The sequence below is a fragment of the Lolium rigidum genome, chromosome 6, assembly GCF_022539505.1.
Source record: "Lolium rigidum isolate FL_2022 chromosome 6, APGP_CSIRO_Lrig_0.1, whole genome shotgun sequence".
Taxonomy (NCBI): domain Eukaryota; kingdom Viridiplantae; phylum Streptophyta; class Magnoliopsida; order Poales; family Poaceae; genus Lolium; species Lolium rigidum.
The window spans coordinates 338,914,050-338,930,921 of record NC_061513.1 but is presented as its reverse complement, the minus strand read 5'-3'; the positions used below and the strand labels follow the sequence as shown (position 1 = coordinate 338,930,921).

The 16,872-nt window shown below is 44.4% G+C and overlaps 1 pseudogene; it reads right to left on the bottom strand.

The window, feature by feature from the left end:
* Positions 1-2,572: 2,572 nt before the first annotated feature.
* On the bottom strand, positions 2,573-4,933 carry LOC124664876 (annotated as a pseudogene).
* Between the last annotated feature and the right edge of the window lie 11,939 nt (positions 4,934-16,872).

The following is a 16,872-nucleotide window of genomic DNA, read 5'->3' as shown; positions in this document are numbered from 1 at the left end:
CATACAACACCGCTGCCTCTCGTTCGTCGGTCCCACACGCACCTGGCCCCAGCTGTCATTGACCCGTTTGGAGAAGAAACTGGTGACAAAAAAGGGACAACATCCAATGGCTGAGGTGAAAAGCGGGAGTGAATCGCTGGCATCCAACGGCCAACGAATGTTTGCCCCTCTCAGGTGCCTTGGATGGCCGGGTCTTCTAGGAACATTTATAGAAGAAATTATGTGTGCAGCTCAAATGCGGTACGTTTCGGATTCAAAAACAGGACGTGAGATTATGGGCCGTGAGAGGGACTGAACCTGTGCATTGGAATTGGTTCCCGTTTGCAGATGGTAAAGAAAGAACCGAGGCAAAGCAGGCTGACATTTCGGGAACCCGCTGAGGTGGATTTGTTCTGACACTCTAACAGTGAGCAAATTCTCTCCATTGGCTCTTTTCGTGCCAGTGCACTACATTGGAAGTTGTTTCCGTTCATCTTTTGAATTGGCAGCAGCAGCGTTTCGTGTTTGAGGAAACCCTGGCCTGGGAGTAAACCTGAAGCTTATCATTCAGCTATTAATTCTGAAATGTGGACAGCCAGCTACAACGAACTGTCAGAATCGATCGCAGTAATTCATACCGTGTATGGTAAAACCGAGAGAATGAATCCCTTGGGCGTTGATCCACAGTGAAGTACCACTGGCGATTTGAAATATTCCCGCGAGATGTTCATGCTGGCTAGGGAACTGTGGCTATACGGTGGTCCTAAAGCCAAGTTCAGAGCGAGTGATTGTTCGGCAGTGGCTGCTGAGGAGATTTTAATTGCGAGTTAGTGTGACTGGCCACTCAATGCCCAGAGCAACTGAAGCAGAGAGCGCAGCGCCGTGATTGAATGGCTCAGGTGTCCCCCCATCCTCTTCTGAAGAATTTTCTTGGGTTCTGTAGTGCTTCAGATAACTGCTTTTGAAGTACCAGTACTGGATTTTATTTGTTTTCCTTTGACGGATGGTTCTTGGCCTGCCCACTGCCACAGCCAACATGGTTAGTTTTCCATCTTTGTGCGAGACATCAAAACCGAATTTGTTGCATTGGCACCCGAATTTCCTTTTTCTTTTTCTGTCAGAGATACTTTAACGGAGTAGCAAATTTGGTGCAAACATAACTGTGGCTTGATACACACCCATACAAAATGAATGCCAGAGTCAGCCTGGCCGTGCCATCACTCGCTCACTCACCAACAGGTCAGAATTGAGCCGCAGCAAGCAAATACCCCACAGTTCGCGGTCCAGGCAGACAGGCGAAGCTAAGGTGCGTCACCCCGCATGCATGCCACGGGTTCAGAGTACCATAACGTGCCGGCAGGGCAGCAGATCGATCAGCTGCGCAGTTTCAGCTTGTGCGTAGGCACTGTTCAGCGCCGGGGAGACACGGCGCAGTCGATGCAGCGCCGGCGCGACGATGAAGGGCTATCCACGCGCCGGACATGAATTCTCGCAGTCAGGGCTGCAGCGATCTCAGCGGTGCCAAGCCCAGCAGCCCAGCATAGCACGCACTCCCATGCACGGCTGCGGTGTTCTGAATTCTAACATGTGTTGTTCGTGGGTGCGTAGCTCGTGCAAGAATCGCCGGCGGTGACCTTCGGCAGGGGCGGATCTAGGATTTGAGTATAGGGGGGGCGGGCGATGAACACATCGACAATAAAATGGGTACAACGCGAAAAATCAGCAATTCTTATAAGTATTTGTGGATACCAAACTGTTTTTTCCAAGCAACCTCGATGAGATCGATTTCCATTATAAATGGCAATAGAAACAACAGGTCAGCATCCATGTGCTACAACATACAAACGCAAAAGAAACACAGCCTACTGCTAGTGTTCTGATAGAAGTCTGACATAAATTTACAAAATATTTCTACAAGTTTGAATAACTACTAATGGGTGGTATCTTTTTCTTCATGCCAATCAAATCCACCAGTACAAAATAACGGAACCAAACTAGCATATAGTAATTATTGGGTTTAGTAATTAAACTAGAACGTGATTTATAGTAATACAACAATACCTTGGCATAATCAGGCTAGGAATTAAGGGCTTGGCGGTGGCAGATCCTAGTGGTCGTCAACAGTTCATATAGATCGCTCGAATCCTATGCGGCCGTATCCTCGCGCAGCGGCGGCGATGCTCTACCAGGAAATCGTGCGCGGCTGCCGGCTGGGCAGCCGGCGAGGAGGAGAACTAGATGAGATCCTGTAGTGCTAGGAAACCGCGCATTAAGCGATCGATTCTGCTTTGCCCAGGCTAGTACGTACGTTATTGTGGCCTTTGGCCATTGATTAATTGTTTTGGGCTGGGCTGGATTAGTAATTTAGGACTAGACCTTGTGCTAATGGCTTGAGTATTAAGACTAATGCAAGTATACAACTAGTGGCCCCTGTTACATGTCGTTGGGGGTGGCCAAAGCATAGGGGGGCCTGGCCACCGCTCGCCCCCCCCCTTGGATCCGCCTCTGACCTTCGGTGTCTGGTACCGCCGGTAATGCTTTTTTTTTTTTGACCAAACATCATTCGTCATATTGCAATGCATAAGTATGGTTCTTCTGCAAGCATATTCCGATAAATACCAACCAAAGGCAACGATGTTTCGGTACACGGATTACAAGTTAATCAAGTACATATAAGTCCATCAAATCATCATCACTGTCACTAATTTCAGCATCATCGCTGTCACTAATTTCAGCACCATAGTTGAAAGGCCACACATAATCAGGCGTTCCTCTCTGATAGTCACCTGTGGTTGGATGCTGAATCACAGCCTTCTCGTTCTGACATCCGTAGCACTCACCCTTGTCGCGCTGCTCCAGAAAACAGCAAAAATACTGCTGCACACCACCTTCTAGTTTGCTTTCAGCAAAGTATGTCCCTTCAGTCCAGATTCCTGATTCATCTTCCTTGATCTTGGCAATGAAATTGTAATGCCGATAAGATTTTCCATATTTTTCAGGGATAAAAGAATGCTGAAGAAGCTTGACAAACATGAACTTGAGGAGCTTGTGTTCTTCTTGTTGCTCAAATGCAATACAACAATCTCTACAGATGCGCTTGATATCATCCTCTAAGCTTGACTTTTTCTTATTCTTGCAATTTAATTCAGCATAAACATCTACCAAATCATAGATGGTATTAATCTCGCGCGAGAGAAGAGACCCAGCTAAATCATGTCGGTACTTCTCATACTCTTCATCTTGTAACTCCAATTCCTTGAATCTGCAAGAATAGTCAGGATCAGCATAGTCCACCAGCCATGATGGCACTTCTAGCTTTATCTCAATCATCAATTCCCACAAGCCCTTTGCCATGTACTGGTTGGACTCAGTGAAGAAGGAAGTGATAGACCCAACCCTTCTAGCTCTCCGGAATTTTCTAATCCTTTCGACATATTCCTCAATAGACTTTGGCAGATCGTAGTTAATCACATAAGTAAAACTTCCAACATCTAAGTCTAGTGAGGTTGCATCACCAGCAATCAGGATAGGATTGAAACCATACATGACAGATGCCAATGCGCGGCTCATCTCCTGCTCTGAGCAGTCACCAAATATCACTGTTGAAACTGTTGAACAGAAACTTTCATTGTTTAGCCAATTACTCAATGAATCAGCCTCTTCTTTTGTCTCCACGAAAACTAATGTTGCACTTTGGTGCACCCGGGCAGCACAATGGAAAGATTGCTTCTGCAAAACTTTTAGCAGGAAGTCTCTTTTTTCGCCTTCAGAGACAAGCTCAATATTCTGACTAGTTAGGCCGATATTGAACTCCAGCATCCCATCAGTAATAAGTAAGTAATCTGACAGGAAGTTCCTAGCAAAATTCTGTACTTCTGGTTCAAAGGTATCACTGGAAAGTAAAGTCTGTCTGGAAAGTAAAAATTGCTCCACCTAGCTCTTAGGCGTTATATGATTCATCGTTCCGATATGTATTTCGCCTATTTTTGTTTTTCTACAACTTTGGTCACTTGAGACAACAAACGGCTGTGTGCATCCTGGTTATGCAGAGGCTGGATGTAATTGCTTTTTGAAGTAATAAAGCATCCTTTATCGAAAAAAACGTGTGATCAAATATCTCCCTTAACTTTGTTTCACACCCCAGATCCAGCAGCCGACCAATGTCGCATATGACCAGATACTCTATTGCCTCCAGGGTGATTTCATTAGATATGAGCAGGTCAACAAGGCGTCCAGGTGTAGAAACAAAAATATCAACGCCAGCCTCGAGCTCATGTATCTGGAAATTCTGATTCTTCCTTGAATGAACAACTCTAATTCCAGTTTCATAAACGAGTTTCATAGTATCCTGAACAATCTCTTCTGCAATTCTATGGTTAGGGACGAGCAAGAGAGCACGTGGTCTGCCGTATTGTCCTCCTGCTGCAGGCGTCCGGCTAAGCAGCATACTCGCCACCGGGATGCATAACGCGGCCACCTTCCCGGACCCCTGCTGCGCGCAGACCAACAGGTCCCTTCCGGCCAGCGCCATCGGTATGGAATAGCGCTGCACCGGCGTCGGGGCCTTGAACCCAGACATGAACATGTTTTGCACAACTTTTTCCACTAGACCAGCCTTCTCGAACCGATACACTGGCACAGGCAATCCCTCCCCGCTCAGCTTCACGCTTGTGCCCTCCTCAATCTTGAGCTCAGCTAATCCCTTGCCAACATCATCCCCCGTTGGTTGCGCCACCAGGTGGTCGACGCAGATCGAATCCGACGCTATGATCTCCTAAGCTCTCACCGTGGGGAGGGGAGTAGATCTCATGCAGATCGAATCCGCAACCTTCTTGCGCTGGTCGCCGAGGAGAGGGAGAGCGGGCGTGATCAAAGGTGAGAAGCCGGAGCAAGATGCGGTCGTCATCCCCTCTCCGTCGAGCAGGAAGTCGTGCAGCGTCATGGGCGCCGCCATCTGGTCTTGACCTAACCGCTGCCGGAAGGTAATGGTTGGATAATTGGGGTACCCCCGGTAATGCTAGCAACCACGTACGCTAAAGAAAACTTCCATGCTAATCTCTTCAGTGTGATAGTTTTTTAACCGAAGCGGAGTTTTGGCGCAGCTATGCAGGTTAGCTATCTCAATTTGCATTTTGCAGGTTGATTGCCTAACCTTTTCCATTATATCGGTTTATTAAAATGATTGGTCAATGCATGAAGCTTAACATGGTATCAACCGGAAGATCTTAAGTTTAAACCTGGCTAACCCACTATTTGATCTACTCCAAATAGTTGCGACCAACAATTACCCACATCTAGTGTCTTCCCGTTTGTCAGCCTAAACGTGAGGGGAGTGTAAAATATATAGCCTAGCCTTTTCAACAGTTCGGATTTTTGGAAAACATCCCTAGTGCACCAAACTCTTTGTGGTGATCATAGTATCTCTTAATCAAACTAGTTTAGTCCACCAAGTTGCAGCGATCTGTACTTACGTATCGTCTCGATCCTGCCGGCTGTTTTAATGCAAACTCAAGGGTTTTTTAGATCTCTACAACAAGTCTAGCCGCGATAGCTGAAATTAATAGTGCCTTCTCCGTTTGCACCCACGCCTTGCTAACGGTATGGAGAGGTGGACAGTACTGAAGAATCCCTAGGTAGAATTAGTAAACTCTTACCTGATCAGTAATAATTTTGGAAACTATCATCAATGCCTAACGAATCAACCTACTCTCCCATGTATCCGGCCTGTAGTCTGTTTTCAACGGTATTTCGCGGAAGCTCACCACACACCGATCAAAGAAGTGGGGTGCAATGTCTAAGAGATACTGAATGCACGCTTTCTTCAATGAATAGAAACTGTTGCTGAAACAACAATTCTAGCAACATATACCTAGCATTAGGTTGCAAATAAATCAAAGTAGAATCGCCGAATTACACTCCACCTAGTCTAGTAAGAGTGTTATAGAGGAGAATCCGCTTCTAGCGACATATAGCTAACATCCGTTTCAGAAACAGTTGCTGAAATAGCAATTCTAGCAACATATAGCTAGCATCAGGTTGCGAATAAACTAAGGTAGATTTGCTGAACTACACTCCACTTAGTGCATTAAGAGTGCTAGAGGAGAATCTGCTCAAATAGACCTGACTAGTTAATTACATAGCCCAGAGGTATCGAGAAGGATCACACTCACTTCAAAATTTCAAATGATACACGATAGTCCTGTCATCAGAATATCTGATAATAATACTATAGTACTAGTTGAATAGTTGATGCTACTTCATCGGACTTAAACTAAGGGGACGTACATGAGACCTAAAAGCATTCAAACTTTCTCATTTAGTACTCCTACTTGATCATTCAATTAGTGCAAGGTACAGCCGTACTTCCTCCGTCCTAGAGTGTAAATCACAATCCTCTAGTATCTTGGCCCAAGACGTAACGTGATTGTAGCGGAAATTGTGACTAATTAGGCCGGACAGTGCCGTTTCGTAACCGCAACAGCCAATAAAAAGGTCTCATAATTATTGCATGCATGATGGAGTACGAATCTTATTTTCCGGGCTGCATGCGGCTAATTAACTCCAATCAAAACGGCTGCATGCGGAGGAGAGAAGTTGTGGGCTGCATGCAGCTAAGTAACTCCAATTAATGCAAAATTATGTCTTATTGCCTCATATGCCGGACAACCTGGAAATGAGAATGTGACTTACACTCTAGGACGGAGGGAGTAGTTAGGACACAGATAAGCAGCCCCGTTGATAGCCATGATCGAGTTGATCGATAGAACAGAGCCCCCAAATTCCAGGGCCCCCGAATTTACTATTACTACTAATTAAGCGTCAATCAATTTGCTAGTAGCCCAGCTACAGCGGCCTTTTTTATTTTGCTCCTGCAGCCCAAGCATACGTTGCATTAGGCCACGATGGAAATATGTCACCGCACGAGCCCAGTCGGCCAGTTCCAATCAGGAGTAGATGCGATCGACTTTTAGCACGAGGCTTGCGTTCCGCCGTCTGCGATCGAGGTTCGAGAGCGACGCGGCCACATCCCGAGAGCCCGATCGGCCGACGAAAACATCAAGTTCCTCTGTTCAGCTGTTCGCTCGCCTTGCGTCGGTGCCGATCGTTGTTCCTGGACCCAGGTATTTGCCTGCGTGGGCGCGTGCCTCCTGCTTCGCCGTTCGCCAAACGAGCCGACATATCTAACCAACCAGCGCATCGGCGATCGGCGATCAGCCTATCAGTCTATCACGCGACAAGGTATGACCGCTGCAACTCGACTAGACATGTTTTAGTGTTTGAATTATTAGGTTAATTTATTAATTTGTGAAGCAGGACAAATCATGAGAAAGACAAAATATCAAACTCGTGCAGAAACATAGAATAGCTCAGTCTCAGTCTCAAAAGAATGCTCTCAATATTACTGTACCTTTTGAGTTTAAGAAAAAAAATTAAAACCCCATTTTTCAAGTCACACCAGGGCCCCCAATTTCTAGAGACGGCCTTGCAGATAAGGTGACCACTGAACGATGACAAACGGCCACGTAAGTTACGCGTAAAGGCGTCTTGCAAAGCGTTCTAGATTAGTAGTACTGCATAATTCAGATCAGTAGCAGAAGATTCATTTGAGTGAGAGCATTAGATCAGGACGGTTCAAATGATACACGACAGTCCTGTCATCAGATAATACAATAGTACTAGTTGAATAGTTGATGCTACTTCATCGGACTTAAACTAAGGGGACGTACATGAGACCTAAAAGCATTCAAACTTTCTCATTTAGTACTCCTACTTGATCATTCAATTAGTGCAAGGTACAGCCGTAGTTAGGACACAGATAAGGTGAACACTGAACGATGAAAAACGGCTACACGTAAGTTACGCGTAAAGGCGTCTTGCGAAGCGTTCTAGATTAGTAGTACTGCATAATTCAGATCAGTAGCAGAAGATTCATTTGAGTGAGAGCATTAGATCAAGACCAGTTATCAGGACGGTTCATGCAGGAAAGTTTCAAATGGAAGGAAGTACTCAGGCAGTGACAACAACAGAATTAGGCTAGTTATAGTGAGGAGTACCACATAGTCTCTGTTTGTTCATTCAGATAAAAATCAACCAGTATTAGTGACTTGATTATTGCCCTGTGAACGAACTCGATGATCTTAGGCCCAATCTCTAATCTCCACTTGACCATGCATCCGTACCCTTGTCCCGGAGCATCTCTTTCATTGGATGTATGGATAAGTATCATAGAAAGATTCATTTATGGTAACACACTGTGGCGGAGCTTTGAATAGCCATATATGGGGCTTGCGTTGCAGAGGAGTCGGAGTGCCTAAGGAGTTTTTTTTTGTCTCACTGAGTAGTGGGCCCACACGCACAGACCGAAATGAACAATGCGGTCCACCAAAACAAAAGGACGCTCCACTAAAATAACGTTGGATGCCATCTACATGGCCGCTTTAGGGGCAAGACTGATTTCTTAATATTGTTGCAGAAAAAATTATCGAGTTGTGCTCCGGTGTCTCCCACGTACCACCCCACCTAATGTGAAGGGGTAAGTTAGCCCGAGGACTCCTAAGTCCTACGGAATGGGTAGCGAAAGATAATGAGCATCAATTCGTTTAACGGTGCCAAAGCTTCAGCACTGAAGCAAAAGTGAAAATCATCTTCCCTGAAGCAAAAGTGAAAAGTATTAATTATCAACTAGTTCTCTCTACATGCCCTACAATATTATGTGTTTATTAGTTGGACCCTCGTGAGGTACCGTATATATAGAAATACAACATGGGTGCATTTCAGCACGGGTCGGCCAATTTGCGTGGTGCTTGCCACTCGGCTGGTGGCTACATGTTGTTTAGGAATGTGCACCAGACTTATTTATTTACATTTCGTTTAACGTGGTTCTGCTAGCTAGCGTTAATTTGTTTCATCGTTCACCTTGTACTTTTCCTTGACGTCAGCATTCTTTTCTCGGTATGCGTTGCTTCTAGTTTAAGGTAAAATTTATTATTTAGTAATTTTTTCTTGGTATGCGTCGAGGCGGCCTATTCCTTCCCTACTACCGTTCTTTCTAGGCTCTCCCTGAACTGGATTTAAAGGGGAAAAGAAACGAGAACTAATTCCATCTTGTACTATTTCCCCTCTGGTAGCTTGCCTATATATTCTATCAACTACGTATAATGTATTGGCATAGAATCAATTGGTATCTATGTCTAGAGTTGAAGATTTATGTTTATAATGGCAATCTCGAAAAGGAGAGAATACCCTAGCATCTGCATCATGCTGATGCACACGGCCTTTATTATTAAGTCTCAATGCCACATAGTACTTAATACAAAAGTCACAAATCGCTCATAGTCGATACATATATCAACTAGCGAAACAACAAAATTCGAAAACAAAGCCAACTAAGCATCCTGTAGTCGACTAATGTGACACCAACCAGCCTGGGGCAAGATATCCTGAGCGACGATCTGGAGATGGTTGTATCCAGTATCCATAATATCCCGCTGGTCTTGAGGTAGCAGCAAGGCCCAGAGCTGTACCCAATCGACCACCATATGAATAACCTGCAAAATGTTAAAAGAAGTTGATTTGTTAAACACAATATTATTTCAGCACCTCCATATTGACTAGCACAAGGCCGATAAAACAATGCGTATCCGATCCTTTGCTTTTTTGTCAACTCCATTCAACCAATTGCCAAACATATTAGTACTATTAGTTGGAGGTGGAAGATCAAAAGCGAAGCAAACCATGCGCCACAGTAACTTTGCAAAAGGACAATCTATAAAAAGGTGTTCAATAGATTCTTGTGCACCACAAAAACAACACTTCGTACATCCTTTCCAATTTCTTTTTGCAAGATTATCTTTGGTTAACAACACTTTGTTATTGAGAAACCACATAAATATTTTTATTTTGAGTGTGATCTTTAGCTTCCATAAATATTTTCGCAGAAAAGGAGTGTGGTCATTCATCAAGTCTTCATACATAGACTTAACAGTGAAATCCTAAAGTTGTAACATTCCAAACAAAAATATCTGGCTCATCACCAAGATTAACAGTCATTAGGCGTCTACATCAGTGCAACCAGGCTGTCCATTTGTTCATATTTAACACTCTTCTAAACTGAATATTTAGAGGTGCATGAGCTAACACATCCGCAACCAAGACATTTCTATGTTGTGAAATGTGATATAGGGATGGGTACTACTGCGCTAAAGTAGTGTCACCCAACCAAATATCCTCCCAAAATCTAATAGCCGAACCATCACGCAATTTAAAGTGACCACGAGCAAAGAAATCAACTTTCACATGCATTAGTCCCTTCCAAAAGGGGGAATCAGATGGTTTAGCCTGCAGAGAGAGTCTTTTGAGATAAATATTTAGGGATTTCTATTTTCGTGCCCTCAGGTTCTTAGTTGTACTTAGTTTTCCCCAGCTCCTTAGTTTTTCCTCAGTTTTCCCCAAGTCCTTGTCTGAAACCCGCAGAAGGAGCTCGGACGGAAGGAATCCGTTAAGTTGACCGTTCCGTGCTGACGAGTGGGGTCGTGTCGTTTGTGGGGCCGCGTCGTGTGGGGCCACGTTGTGTGGGACTGGGAAGGGACCGCGTGGGACAGGACGAGACCGTGTTTGTGTGGCCGTAGCGCGTGGGGCCGTAGCGTGTGGAGCCGTGTGGGTCCGGGACGTGGGCATGAGTGGTTTCTATCTCTTTCGCCCAGATTAGCAGTTTTCAATGTACCTTTTTCCTCTCTCTCGCTCGATCTCATTCATATTTGATAGCCCAAATTGGTAGCAAATCTAGAGCATCTTCTCCTTCTGTTTTTTAACGCCATTCATTTCTTTATGCCTTCGTTTTTACCCAATCCGGTAGGAAATCTAGGGCACAAATCTAGAGAAAATATAGGATAAGCTGCATACAACAACCAACATAGCATAGATATATTCACGACAGATCCAACAGTAGTAACGATAGATACAACATGAGCTACATTTTACATGAATTTAAACTGCTCTACAGATAGAGCAGTCACATACAGAGAGTGCAGTAGGCACGTTCAACGCCTCCAGGTAGCGCAGGTGACTCGCTTGGAGGTTGCGCAGGTGAATCCCAAGTGCTTTGTGTTTGGCCATGAACGCATGCACGTTCACGGTCGTTTCAACTCTAGCGCCGCATCTGCCAATGGATTCAGCATGGTTCACCGGGCGGTTGAAGTCGGTGGCGCGGAGCTTCTGTTGCGAAGGGGCACTTGTAAATGCCTCGAGCAAAGGGGCCATCGTAATGGCCGGACTGCAGCCTCCCTGAGGACGTGAAGAGTCTTGGTGTGGAATGACTCGTCGTCGCTGTCGACGTCGCTGCTCTGCACCTGTCACGTAGCACCAAAGATCGTGCAAAAAACACGGAGTCAATTGCAACGATGATGGAACAGAGAGTGAACAAAGATCATGCATGATAATATGGGCTCGAAAAAAAAGAGGTAGCCTCAGTTACATTGGACACACTTATATCCAGGATTTGAGTTAGTAAACCAAAGATCATGCACAAGAAATTTGTACACACCAATTCTTTACTGACCAAACCCTCAATCAATTTGTGCCCAAATATTCATCATCATCGGCACAAATCTTAAACAAAAGCAAATCACAAACACTAATAACGCAAGATCTAACACAAAAGGATTGAACTAGGAATAGACGAACCCTAATAACGCAAGATCTAATACAAATGGATTGAACTAGGAACAGACGAACCCTAATAACGCTAGATCTAACATAAAAGGATTGAAATGGGATAAGAACAAGGGAGCAAAGGCTTACCTCCGGCTCGTCGTCGACGATGCTGGTGTCGTAGGGGTTCTCCGGCGAGACGTACGGCACTGGTTCGTACGGGTTCCAAGCGACGGGGGCCTGGACGGTGGCGGCGGCCGATGCGCCGGCGGCTGATGCGCCGGCTGCTACGTTGGAAGCAGTGGCATGGGCCTGGACGGGGGCCACGGCCGATGCGTCGGCGGCTGATGCGCCGACAATGGGCATCTCATTATTCTCCATCGCCGGCAGTTTTCTTTGGGGTTTTTTCTTCGGTTGTGGAGAAGATGATGGGACAGGAGAGGCGGTTGCAGTGAGAACGTGCGTCGAGGGAGAGAAAAAAGGATCTATAGGAGCGGGTCTTTCTCCAAAACAAATAGAGTCATCACCACCCGGTACGCGGGAGCGCTACCGGGATTCCGATCCAGAAGATCTACATCTGCAATCTCAGCCTGATCAACAGGTTCGGGAGTCCTCACAAACACCGTACATATGCGAAACCTACGAGGTGCGACACTTGTCGCACTCGACGTTGTACGCGGAGATTGAACATGGCCCCGAGGTCGGCGACGAATACGACTACATCCACCACGTTCTAGCAGAATGTTAACCGCTTTCGACAGGGCATGTCACCAAAACCATCTCCGTTACAACATTACACTTAGATAGATCTAGGCAATCGCTGAACACTAGATAGATTTAATTTATTTTCTGCTACAAACCCCTACAACACACGTGTGCTTCGCCTAGCAGCACAAAGATTATGTTCAGCTGTTTAATGCCTAGGTGGGAAATTTGCCTATAAAATATGGTAAACACTCCAAATCAGAGCCCGATGGGAAGGAAATCATCGGACCACTCCAAAGTCGTTAATTTACTTTCCATCCAACGGCTGGCTCTCCTTCAAAAGAAAAAGGAAACCCCTTAACCCCGCACGTTGACCATCCAAATCCCCAAATTTCTGGCCAGTACGCCTAAATTGATCTGCTCCTCGGCCCCTCCTCTCCGCCGTGATTCTGGTATACCACCTCGCCTCTCGCCGCAGCCTCCCATCCAAGCATAGATCTGCGCCTTCACCTGGATCGACTCCGGCACCGGCGGTCATGTCGTTCCACCGCAGGGAATCATGGCGGAGCCTCCCTGACCGCCGTCGGCCGGTGCAGAACGGTTGGAGGCGGCTTTGTAGGGCCGACCAAGGTACACTCCAGTGAAGCAGAAACTCACACAACCACTACTCCCTTCTAATTCATGTTCCTTTACATACTATATTGTCTCTCGTATACCTTGAACGAAGGAATCGATCTGCTAATGGAAATGATCCGCTTAGGTTGCATGTGCTCCCGTATTTTTGTTATATGTAATCTCAAATGCTCGCCAATTAGAATAATGAAACTGGTTATCGATGTGTAGTTTTCTCAACTCACTTCTTGCCTACAAGCATGCCAGTATGTGAGTTTGCATTGTTAACTTATTCTTTCCCAAATTTGTATGCTTCTATAGGGTACTAATTACGCTCAGATTGTGTAATGTTGATGCTTCGAATTGTACATGCTTATTGCATATTATTCCGCGTTTCTACATTAGAGGTTGTTGCATATATAGAACAATGCTTCATGATTTTTCACTTCTTATTTAAATGTCAGTACCGCTATCTTTTAAACACTTCCTCTTTTGAAATTACAATCATGCTTCTTACACTTATCATCTATGTTTCTTATGACTCAAGTTAACATTTAATAAATTTTCTCTGCTTCTTGATTTAGTTAGTGTATCTATGCCCATGGCAGAATTATTTTTGGTTGAAACATGGCCTCATGCCTCCTACATTTGTGATATATGATGCATAGAGTTAGTGTCCATTTGTTGTGTGAGCTCTTCTCTTGTCATCTGTACTTCTTCTATGACACTGTCCTAATTACTGCTTCACCACTACTCTTTGGATTTTTGATGAAACACCATCTTCTTTCACACACATTCAGCAACATGTGTAGCTTATGTGCTTGCAAAACGAATTATTATATAGCTTCATTAGCAACCATATCATGCTTCCACATTAAAAAAATATAGCTTCCTAAGTAACCTTCCATGTAGAATTTTCACGTTGCTTTCTTCATCACATAATTACTAATTAGAAATCAACATGTTTTGCAGCAAGTAACTTTTTTATCCTTCCATGTAATATATGCGGCAAGTTAATTTTCTTTGCACTATCCAGTGATGAATTGATGATGAACTTGGGTACATACTAGGTCACACTCTCCTTCATGGATTTGAAGCAGGCTGGAGGCTACTTCCACTGGTACAGTACAGGTCACCATCAACGATGAGATTAATCGGGGGAAGCAGGCAAGTGCAAGTGACCTGGGTCACAATCTGCTCATATATTTTCCAATTTTGAAGTTTAAATTTATGTAATCTGCTTATAATTCATCTTCTGAACACGCCCTACATCATTGTCAACTAGGCCTTAAAGTTGCATCATCTCTCTGTCCGTGCCGCTCCAATTGCCGCGCATAGTCGAGCAGCGGAAGGAAGCACAATCACCATCTAAATGAAGCACCATCACGATCGGAAGGAAGCATGGAAGAATTGGCCGGTGGCGTGTGACGAAGCACATCCACCATCGGAATGAAACACGATCACCATCAAAGGAGCATGGCGAAATCAGCCGGTGGCGCGGGACGAAGCATGGCCACCATTTGAATGAAGCACGGCCATTATCAAAAGGAAGCATGGAAATCATCGTGCGTTGCCATCTGCATCTTCCTAGACAACGAGTCTAGCCCCATATGACACATTTTTTGCTTTATGGAAGCAAACCTAAAGCAAGTAGCATATAATGAAAAAAAGGTGCTTCCATTGATTAAGGTTAATGCTTCTGTCACCAACAAAAATGCAGATTGAAAATAGAAATCATAAATTTATTTCCTACAACTAAATTGCTGGAACAAATCACTAGAAGCCCGTTCACATTATTACTATTGAAGCAAATATATATTTACTTTAAAACATCAAATAATATGGAAAAGAAAATCTGCTCCTCAAGGAACAACATAAAGAGAAGATTGAAATGCTACGACCCACGATTTATCAGATAATTAGTCACCGTAAAATCTGGAAGTATTTAACTAGTAGGAAGCAAAATCTAATTAATAATGAGTTGAGAACCCCTACATCATCTGTTCCATGGAAGCATGCAATTTGGGCCCAGGTTTTACGGAGGCCATCACGCGGGATTGGTTCTAAATCGGGACGGGATCGTATGACCAGCAGCTATTCAATCGTGCGGCCACAACCTGGTCCGACGGGAAGCGTTCCATCGGGCTCCGATTCTTAGGCATGCATGTGTGTTCAAGGTGGTGCACCGTTGCTGAAATGAAATTTGAGAAAGAGAAGTTGAAAAGGAAAACTGATGGGTGGATGGGAAGATCAATGACAATTCGTGGCATGACAACTAGGGTGACTGCCTCCATTTCTAGTGTAGCACTCTATCCTATGTTTGTGGTCCTGTTTCACAAAACGAATATACAAGAACTGGAAAAACCTACCAGTGAATTTTTCTGGTATGTATAAGCTAATAAGAAGAGATATCATCTTGTCAAATGATTTTTTGTGTAAGCCTAGGAAAAAAGGTGGTCTGGAATTGAGAATCTTAGCATTTTCAATATTAACCTGTTGTGTGAATGATGGCAGTGGTCGGAAGCTTCGGAAGGACCCTAGCAGAGGTTATGTGAAGAAAATACCTAAAACATGGAGGATTTTTTTTGCTGTGAAACGCAAACCAAGGGATTTTGCATGTTAAAATGACTTGCTTCACATTAGAGACATGTAATTGAATGGGAGAGTGATGAGGGTTGGAGATAAAAAAGGGATAGCTACGTACTGATCGTTGCGGAGTTGCATGGTGTGGGTAGGTGCCTTATATAATGAAAAAAAACTCTACTCCGTTTGACATATGCAATGGCCAAATTATTTCTTTAGAAGTAATGGCAGCTAGAAGACGGCCTGTTAGTTTCAGAAGGTGCATTCATTTAGGCCTGCAAGATGGTTACAAAATGCTCAAAGATATGTTGGCATGTACCGCTATACCGGGGGAGCTGATAAATCAAAATGGAAATGGACGAAATCACTTACCAAGCAATGGTGTTGACAGATCTTTCATCAAGCATCTATAGAAAGCAAAAATACCTGTTAAAATCAAGGACTGCACTACACGGCGGCGCCGCACCAAGAGCGGGTTCGTGCAGCGGATTTCCTTCACTGATATGCATGCAATGACATGGATGATGACATCATCTAGATTTCCTTCAACATCTAAATTAAAAAACCTTTATCTCTCAAACCGATAACTTGTTTCAAAATCCATTTTCACCGCGAGCTTAGTCGCGACGCGATCTTCGAAACTAGATCTCATGTCGGTATATTTTGAAAAAAAAAATTTGATCAGTAATTGCCCGATTCTTTTCACTAGCTTGCCAGATTATTCGCTACTTAGTTCCCAGATTGTAATAAGTTGATTGGTAGATTCATGTATGTTATTTTACATCAATGTGAAGCTTCATGATAGCTAATTTGTGTGGAATGATATCATCGCTTAGCTCTTAGAGATACTTGAACATTGTTCATTAGCTATATGCATATCATTGCAATATTTAGAAATGACTAAAAATTTATCAAATAACCATGTACAACGACCGTTGTAATTGTCCATTGTTAATCTAGCAACTATTTACTATAAATGGCAATTGTTGTGACAAAAAGAACATCGTCACACTGATACGTCCAAAACGTATCTACTTTCCCGAACACTTTTGCTATTGTTTTGCCCCTAATTTGTGTATTTTGGATGCAACTAACACGGACTAACGCTGTTTTCAGCAGAACTGTTCTGGTGTCTCGTTTTTGTGCAGAAATCCAACTTTCAGGAAAAACCTCGGAATTTATGCAGAAGGCCCTATTTTCCCAGAAGACTCACGGAGCCAGAAGGGCAAGTCAGGTGGAGGCCCGAGGGCCCCACACCCTAGGGCGGCGCGAACCAGGAGGGGGGCGCGCGGCCCTAGCGTGTGGCCCCCTCGGCCGGCCTCCGACGCCCTCCTTCGGACTACT